Raw genomic sequence first — 9,727 nt, forward strand, 5'->3', positions numbered from 1 at the left:
AGAGAGAGAGAGAGAGAGAGAGAGAGAGAGAGAGACAGAGACAGACACAGAGACAGACAGAGAGACAGAGACAGACAGAGACAGAGAGAGACAGAGAGAGAGATCTTGCCCCACAGTCTAGGGCTGTTTGCTCATAGGTCCATACTTCATCCATCAAATTCCAGGAACAGGATTACTATGAAAGCTACCTCTGCAGCTATGCTTCTCCAAGGGGAAATAAGTTCCCTCGACTTCACTGGTACAACTCTTGTGGGCATGTTGGGAGGATGGCCAAGAGGTAGAAGCTTTAGTCTCCTTAACCAGAAGTGTTCAAACACGGCTTCTCAGAGTCATCTGGGGAGCCTTGAAATTGACCAACCCCCAAGCCGAGTCAGCAAAGTCAGAGTATTTATAGCAGTTGCTCTAAGCCAGTGGTCCATGAACTCTGCTATGTATTGGATGTATTTGGAAAGTACTACTCTCTCACTCAGCACCTGATTTAATCTCTGAGGTGTGACTTGAACACTCCCAGGGAAGTCCATGTGTAAGCAAGCTTGGGAGTCAATGTGTGGACACATCTATCTTACGTGCTTTTTAGTTTTAAAATTTTTAAAGGGAGTTTGAGCTTATTTTGTCTTATAGAAGACACTATCTAGCTTCTCTCTTTATAGGCTTGCCTATTTTTGACATTTCACGTCAATGGAATTTTAGACAGTATAATAAGCAATCTGTGTTTGCAGTTTCCATATCTGTGAACTCAATTAACTGCAGGTAGAAAATACTAGAATAAAAATCGTATCTCTACTGAACTTGTACAGACTTATAAAAGAATCACTATTACCTAACAATACAGTAAAATAACTATTTGGGTGACATTCTTGCATGTTAGACACTGTAATTTTTCTGTACATGATTTAAAATACTCAAAAGGATGTGCATAATTTATAGACAAATACTACCTCACTTTATGTGTGTACACACTATATACAAACACTATACACTGCATGAGCAAGGCTACTGGAAGCAGAAGAGGATGTTCCTTACTCTATAACTGGGGTTACAGATAGTTGTGAGGCACCGTGTAAGTGTGGGGAATTGAACCCAGATCGTCTGAAAGAGCACCAAGTACTCTGAGCAGCGGATCCATCTCTCCAGTCCCTGTATTGTCTTTTGTGTAAGGCTCTATAGGTGGGGCCTACCCTATTATTCTCAACAGTAATTCAAGCAAGCTAAGTTATTGTGTCCTACTTCTGTGACTGGCCTACAATTTTCACTAGACTAGTTTGATCTGAGATCCTACCTGCAAACTACGCCCTTGCATTTGATGTGTGGGGAACCTATCTTTGCCCATGAGGTATGAAGGTCTTCCTGCTTGTGTTGAACTTTGCTACTGAGAGGTCACTGCCTTATGTCCCTCAGGATATTGTGCCAAGCTCTACAACATACTTTCCATAATCCTGTGTACTTCAGTCACACGATGCTGTGGGTTGTGTTGCCTTTTCTGAAAGATACATCCTGGGCACACATTGGGAATAGCTTTAGTTTTTTATGTTTCACTTCTACTCCATCTCTGCATACAGCCTGTCTTATCCTTATCCCTGCTGTGATCAAACACCATGATCAAAAGCAAACTAAGGAGGAAAGAGTTTATTTGGCTTACATTTCCACATCCATAGTCCATGACTGAAGGAAGTCAGGGCAGGAACACAAACAGGGCAGGAACCCGGAGGCAGGAGCTGATGCAGAGGCCATGGAGGGGTGCTGCTTACTTGCTGGCTTGTTCTCCATGACTTACTCAGCTTGCTTTCTTATAGAACCCAGGACCACCAACCTAAGGGTGGCCCTATCCTCAATGGACTGGGCCTTCTGACATCAATCACTAATCAGGAAATTATCCTACAGATTTGCCTGCAGTCTCATATTATGGAGCTGTTTTCTCAATTGAGATTCCAATTTTTCAAATGACTTAAGTCAACTTAATGTCAAGTTGACAAGAAAAGCCACAAACAGTCCTGTTTGCATTTCTGCAGCCTGGACAGTGCCTCTATCTCACATGGTATCTGTAAGATCACCTGGCAGCTACAGTTGACTTTAGCCTAAGTGAACTCAGCTTATACAGAAATTCCCAATTAAGCTTTTTCTTTTTTTCTATTTCGTTCATTTCTTTCTTCTTGTAGGAATAGGTTCTATTTTTTATCTTAATTCATTTTCACTTGGTCACACAAATGTAGTTTCCAATTCTCCACTTCGCTTGAAGTCCCAAAATAAAATATATCATATTTGTTTATTCATTCATCAATTGGTGGCTATTTGGGCTGTTTTCACCTTGTGGCCGTTATGAATTACATTGCTCTACATATTCATATTCAAGACTTGGTGTACTTATATGGCTTCGCTTTTCTTAGTTTCTTAGATTAAATATTTAAAAGTCGAATTTCTGGGTCATGTGATAACTCAGTATTTGACATTTGGGGGAACTGTCAGTCAATGCTCCTGAGCTACTTTCCTGAGGGATGCATGAAGTTTCAATGCTGCATATCCTGGTCAATGCTCTCACTACTGTCCTTTTGATTTAGAGGATGTGGCTTGGTATCTCATGCCACTCCTTCCGTGGCTGCTACTGAGGTATATCTTTATATGTACTCATTGAGTAATGTGGATTCTGATGTTTTGCTAATTTGTCTATTTTAAAGTTGGCTGGCTTTTGCTTTCTTTGCTGGCTTCCTTTCTTGCTTTTTCTTTTAATATGGTATGATGACACATAGCCTGGGATGGTCTCAATTTTGCATTCTCCCCAAGACACTTCATTGAGGACTATGGCTGAGCGCGGTCTGCGTTTGCTGGGTATTTTCTCACTACCCAATGTAATGATGTTTTGTTCTTTTTCCCTCTCTCTCCATCTTTCTCTCCTCTTCTGCATTTCTTGTGAACAATGACGCTCAGCACGTCACCTGGTACTGGGCACAGTGGAATCCAGGAATCTGCTGTCAAGGATCTGTAATCAAGAGGCCTTTTCTATTGCAGCCCCCAGTCTGCTCTTTGACTCTGATGTGATTGACTTCCTGGTGACATGTCAGTAGCTTCGAGGGAGTAGAGGAGTGTGGAATCTTGATATAAAGAGAAACCCTCTAGCAACAGAGTGAACGGAGCTTGCCTATGAAGAAAATATCAAATGCACACATAGGGAGAACATCTGGCAAATTTCTTTGAAGTAGCAGGAATGTAAAAATTAGCACATGAATCAAGAATGCTCCAGTGATAGATCAAAATTATCCCCTCCATAAGGCTGGACTTACCACCACCAAAACAAAACAAACCAAACCAAACAAACAAACAAACAAACACCAGTGGAGAGAGGAAACGGCAATGCTTTCAGGACAAGGGGTGAGGAAGGTATGGTGGGAGGCTTGGTTTTCCTACAGGAAAAAAAAAGCCACTGCTTTTCAGTGTGTTGGGAGATGGAAGAACTGAAGCTCATGTAGTCAGGGCTTTTCCTGGGTGGTTTGTAATATTCAGAGATGGAGTCATTTTCATTTTTATCAGAAGACAGAAGTCATGTGTGTTTGGTGCCAAACTGTTCTACACATGCCTGGCTTCTGTATGACATTTAATTGTCAGGCTCTTTAGACACCACTACCTTCCTGAGTCCAGAGTGGCAGCTGTGTTTCTTGGGAGATCAGCAGTTTGTGCCGTTGCTGTTGCCGGCAGTACTCTGCCCCAGTCATCCTGCAGGCTCTGTGCTCAGCTGCGCACTCCCAAAAGTGGGACAGGTCAGAAGCGCTGTGCCAGGGTGAAGGGCTTTGGAACAGCCAATGCTGGAGATGAGGCGTGGGGTTGTGAGGATGAACAGCCCAGCTACCTCGCCCCAGGAAGGTGGTAAGAACTCCAAGCATGCTCCACAGTGTTGGTCTGCTCTTTTGATGAACGCTCTCCTCTATGTCAGGTCCAGAGTCCCCACTAATAGTGATGGGCTCACCTTCTAGGTAATTTTCACTGTCAGTTTGCGAATAAGAGTCCCAAAAGACTCTTGTGTCTTTTGGAAGCCCAGTCTACCAGGGATGGTAGCTTAAGGGGAAATGTAGTTGGATAATGGTGATGGTGATGATAATAAGTTGTTTCATTGTGAGTTCTAAGGCCGTTCTCTTGATGTGCATCTGATGGGCTTGTTTTGTTTCCCAGGGTCCAAGGATGGAGCTTCTGTCACAGAAAAATGAAGTCACTGAGCATGCAAGAAGTGTCCGTAGAAATAAGTGTCATGCTACAGAGCAGCGCAAGATTTTAATAAGCTCGCTTCCGACACTCTCATTTGTCTTCTCAATTTTCTTGAGTGAACAAGGCCAAAAGCCTTATGCAAATGAGCTTCAAGGGTGACTCCAGACAGCAGAAGCTGTAACTGAAATCTGTGAAACTTGGAGAAAGTTCTGATGAGGACCTGGCAGTTTCCAGAGTTGAGCCTCTGTTACATCATTTTGCAGTCTCTACCCAGGCCAGGATCAGGTACACACAGCTTTTTCCTGATGTGTGTGTGTGTGTGTGTGTGTGTGTGTGTGTGTGTGTGTGTGTGTGTGAAGGAGAGGGAGAGGGAGAGAGAGAGGTTTTGGGGTTCAGGTCATTTCTCTTTAAGACTTAGGGGGTTCAGGTCTTGTTGCTATTCCCAAATGAAAGGATATACTGCTTCTTCCATCAAAATAAAATGCACTTTAAAGGTTAAAGTTTAGTGTTATTTAATATTATGCTTTTTAATGATTATTTTTATTCTATGTGTATGTGTGTTTGCCTGCATGTGTGTATGTTGCACTGTGTATTTACAGTGCCAGTGGGAACCAGTAGGGGTGTCAGATCCCTTGGAACTGTTGTTACAAATATTTGTGAGCCACCACATGAGTGCTAGGAATCGAACCTGGGTCCACTGTAAGACCTGTCAATGCTCTTAATCGCTGAGCCATCTCTCAGATGCAATACCAGGGGTTTTAAAAGAGGAGTTGGACGGTTTTTACTTGATGTGTCTCCATTGGTGGTTCCTTCCCTGCTTTCTCCTTTCCTTTCTTCTTTCTTTCCTTGCTCTCTTTACTCCTCTCTCTCTCCTGATCACCTTCATTCCTTCCCACATTGTCCAGGCCAAAACAAAAAAAAAAATTTTTCTTTTGTTTTGCTTGAGAAAATGTTGCAGGTTACTCAATTCACCACTTGAGTAACCACTACCTTGTGACTTCTTACTATTTTGTAACCCCGGGAGAAATAAAAAAAGCAAAACTAGACTTTTGGGTGTGAACAAGCAAAGTCCATTTGTTTACATTGTCTCCTGGCCATCACTAGCTCAGGCTCTGGGAGTGACAAATTATCTCCACTGCCAGGGGTCTTTCACTTGGAGGAAGCTATGGCCTACTCAGCCTGTGTTCAATCTAGGCCATGTCAGGAAGGGGAATTTACCTGAAAGCACAGGTACATCTGTAGCTTCTGTGGAATATATGAGTGGAGTCCTTGTCCAAGTTCTCAGGAGAACAATGGTTTAGTGCCAGCCTCTGTTTCTGTGATTTGAATTTGAATCTCTGCCCTCTCATATATTGAGTGCTTGGCTTCCGGCTGGCTGTGCTATATCAGTAGGTTCTAGACAACTTAGGGAATAGGGTCAAGCTAGAGGAAGTAAGATTCTGAGGGTGAGTCCTTGGGAATATATACCTGGACTGTTCCCATGTCTTTGAAGCATTCTTCTTTCTCTGTCAGACTCCTGGCTAGCCACTTAGTGAATGGGACTCCTTTGCTATATATTCCTACTGTCAGTCACAAACTTCTTTCTAATGCATGGCACCAACTGGCCACCACCCCCTTGACCCAAATGAATCTTTCCTTTATGTGATTTCTCTCAGATATTTAATGATAGTGTGACAAAGTGACACTAATATAAATGTTGGAGGTTGGGTAGTGGTAGGACACACTATTTATAGTTTCTAGGGACCCATTTATGGTGAATGATTGGGCATAAGTTTTCCTAGCAACTGTAGTCTGTGACTTAAAATCAGAGAGGCATCTCACTCATTTGGCAAAGCCAAATGTTAGGCAGCTGACATAGCACTGGTTTGCCCTGTATTAGGAACAGTGACCAAGATGTACAGGTCCTTATGCACCTCTGAGAGGGACACAAATAAACAACTAGAGCAATCAGATGTGACAGTAGGTGTGGAGAAGGAAATTACAAGCTGGGGCTAAGCAGATGATCAGTGCTCTTGCAGGGAACACAGGTTCAGTTCCACACACTCACAGGCTGTCTCATAACCACCTGCAACTCCAGGTCTAAAGTATCTGCTAAACTCTTCCAGTCTCCACAGCTTCCTTAAGGCACAGGACACACATAAACTCTTGCAGGCATACACAAGTGCACACAAAAGTAATAAATCAGTCCAGAGAAAATACTTTAGAGTGGAAGGATTTGCTTTGGTTCACTGTTTCAGAGGGTTCAGGACTTATGTGGTTGGGCCAAAAACCTCATGGAAGTAGGAGTTTATGGCAAAGGAACTCTTTGCAGCACAAAGAAAGCAGGGAGGGGTTACCACAAGAGTCCACAAAGACATATAGCTGTTAGAAGTAAGTCCAGGGTCTTAAAGAAAGAGACCACCACTCCAAATGAAGTGTCTGGAAAAGGCAAACTTCACTCTAGCACAAGAGGGAACTCCCCAAGACCGGAACTTGGGTTTTATTCTAAGGAAGATGGTGACTGTCTTTTGATTTGAATTATGTGTTTCCTTCATCGGCTAGGGTCCAGCCTCACAATCTTATTCATTTGGCTACGGTGCAAAGAATTGTTGCATAGGAAATGAAGAGGAAGGGGAAAGGAAGCACCGCGTTCCTAGAATACGGAAGTGGGGCTTTGAGTAAATGAAAGGTTTTACTGGATAAAGAGATAAGACTATTAGAACTACTTGTCCTAAACATATTGTTATGGTAAGACTCATTCTTGATATTTGTTACATAGCCCAAAGAACCCAGCCTGGGTGAACTGCCTCCTCCAATTAGGTCTCATCTCTAACTGCCATTCAAAAAAACCAACAAACAAAGCATTATGTTGTGAATATACCAGAGTCCTGATCATCTAATGAGCTCTTGAAATGTCCTCTCAGTCACACCTAAAGGCATGCTTACTACCATCCTCCCCACCCACCCCCACCCCACCCCCTGCCACGCCCACATGTCTTAACCCTATCAAGTAGACAAGGAACCCTGGGAACCCACAAAAGCTCTGTCTACATAGCAGTGTGGTACCATTCATAAACATTCCAGTAGATGGCAATGAAGTTCCATGTATCCTTTGTCCCAGTAAAAATCTGCATTAGATTTTTTTTTTTTCTTTTCAACAGTTGAAAATGTGTTGCTGGGGAAGGAATGTGTTTCTCCCCTCTTATTTACACTAAGTTGGCTTACCAGTTAGTGGTGCCACAAGCTTTTGTCTTAGCACAAGGTATTGTAGAAGAAGCAAGCTGACATGTCCAAGAATATTTTGAAGGATGAAAAATCCACTCGATATGAATAGGGTATCTGAACATATAAAATACACGGTTCCACATATAAAATAGGAAAAGAATTGCCGCAGAGAAGCCTATCAAGTCTGCTGAGCCTGACCTTGCCTATATGCCTGCCATATGGCATCTTCTGAGTGACTGGGCTGCCCAGAAGCACCTTTGAGTAGAGCTCTGGTGAACTTCAGTGAGGCGTCGACTGTGGAACTGTGTCAGCAGGCACTCTGGCTGCCACAGAGCTAGTGCAAGGCATAGTGTCACTTGCCATCAAAATCTTCTCAGTTTCTGAGTGCAGAACGAGGATGTGAGTTGAGTTCAGACAGAAGTCACCAGCCAGCATCTTATCTGAATTTGCCCTGGTTTCCACGTTTTCTGAATGAGAGGTAAGAATTTAGTTCAGGAGAGCTTTACCTCGAATGTGCGACTCTGGACTAAGAAGAACTCTGTTCACAAGTAAAGGGGACTTTATGGGCTTTGCAGAGTCTGGGCGAGGGGGTATCATCTCCCACTTGCTTCCTCCTAGGAAATGGGTTTGATAAATACTTGGGAGTGAACAGGCAGAGGAGAGGATCTTCCAGACTTTTACTTTCAGTGTTTCCAAGCAGTAAGCTACAACCAAGGGGTATTTGGGCGCCCAGCAGGCAGCAGGAAGCCCCAGCAGGATAGGTAATTAGACCTCACAGCCAGAGGCCCAGCTCTTCTCACTCTGAAAGAGAAGACAGAGAAGTGGGGGGTGGATTTCTTGGGTCTAGCTGAAAAGTCAGACCCAAGGAGAGTCTTCATACAGTCAGCCCATCTCACCATTTAAATTCCATGCTCTCTTTAATCAGAACGTTCTTTAATGGGTTGTCTGGGAGCACATTTGAACCTCGTTGAAGCCCACTGTCTGCAAATCCAACTGGGTAGGAGGCTTAATCTGTTTTTGTTTTTTGTTTTGTTTTGTTTTGCTTTGTTTTGTTTTGTTTGTTTTTTTGATATTCACAGGTCCCTCGGCCTTGCTGAACAAGGAACAAAGTGAGAATTCTTAGAGTTAAATATTACATCCAACCTTAAAACTGCCTTGTACAGCAATGTCTTTAAATCCTAGCGTACATTTTCCTTTCCCAAGGAGCAACATAGCCTAGTATCTTTCACCTGTGTCTTGGCTTTTAGGTTCAGGTTCTGGGCCTCAAGTTGTCTTTATCTTGTGTACTTCTAATTTTTGAATGTGCCTCGGTATGTTACCGCTCATCTTTCTGTCAGTCTTTTTAAATGTTCATGCTAAGTTACAAGGAAAGAAAATTCCCTAATTTCAGAACATCAAAATCTGCATCTGAGGTTGCCCTGGGGTAGCGTTTCTTACCCTTCTATCCACTTCAGAATCTCTGGGGTGGGTGGAGGCTTTAAGAGTCCAAGACCTTGAGCCTTATCCCAATAGGTGTGGTATGGACTCCTGGGGCCTCAACATCTTCCCAGCTGAATCCAGTGTGTGACAGTGCTGTGCTGAGTTCACAGTGAGCACAGGTCTCCACCAGGCCCCTGCCCAGAGAGCTCTGGTTCCCTTCCCCATGGGGTTACAGTTGAAAGCCTTGAGGCTTCCTGGTTATTTACTGTGCTGGCAGAGCCAGGCTATGCAGTAAGGACTTAGCTGAGCTGTGCTCTGTGACCAGATACTGTTGTCCTTAAGTGTGTCTTGGTATGGATTTTTGTGACTGTAATGATAAGCAAAGCCTTCACTCTATCCTTTTAGGTTTAGGCTAAGTGAGGTAGAAATAAAGGCACCAAAACCAGGGAAGTCTTGGTGTTGCTTTGTGCCAAGTCTTATGATGGTCCTATGACTGGGAAACCAGGATGTGGTGGGGAGCTGTATTCAAGGTCACATGCCTAGGACCAGTCCCCAACTTTTGTTTTTGTTTTTGTTTTTTCTGGCACTCTACTCTCTCACGCATGGGTGAAGAGTGTTCCTGGAGAGGCCATGACCATGTGCTGGTGCTGGGAGGAACCTTGAAAGGTTAGATGGCATCTGTCCTGTTCAGCAAGGAATCCATCCACATAACCATGAGCACTCATTTTCTTAAACTTCCCATGGCTCTGGGCAGGGGAGGAAAGGGAGAGAGAGAGAGAGAGAGAGAGAGAGAGAGAGAGAGAGAGAGAGAGAGAGAGATTCTGTAGCTCTACCTGTCCTGAAACCTACTATATAGTCCAAGCTGGCCTCAAACTCACCAAGATCTGCCTGCCTCTGCCTCCCACGTACTGCC

This window comes from Mus caroli, chromosome 7 (assembly GCF_900094665.2).
Source record: "Mus caroli chromosome 7, CAROLI_EIJ_v1.1, whole genome shotgun sequence".
NCBI lineage: Eukaryota > Metazoa > Chordata > Mammalia > Rodentia > Muridae > Mus > Mus caroli.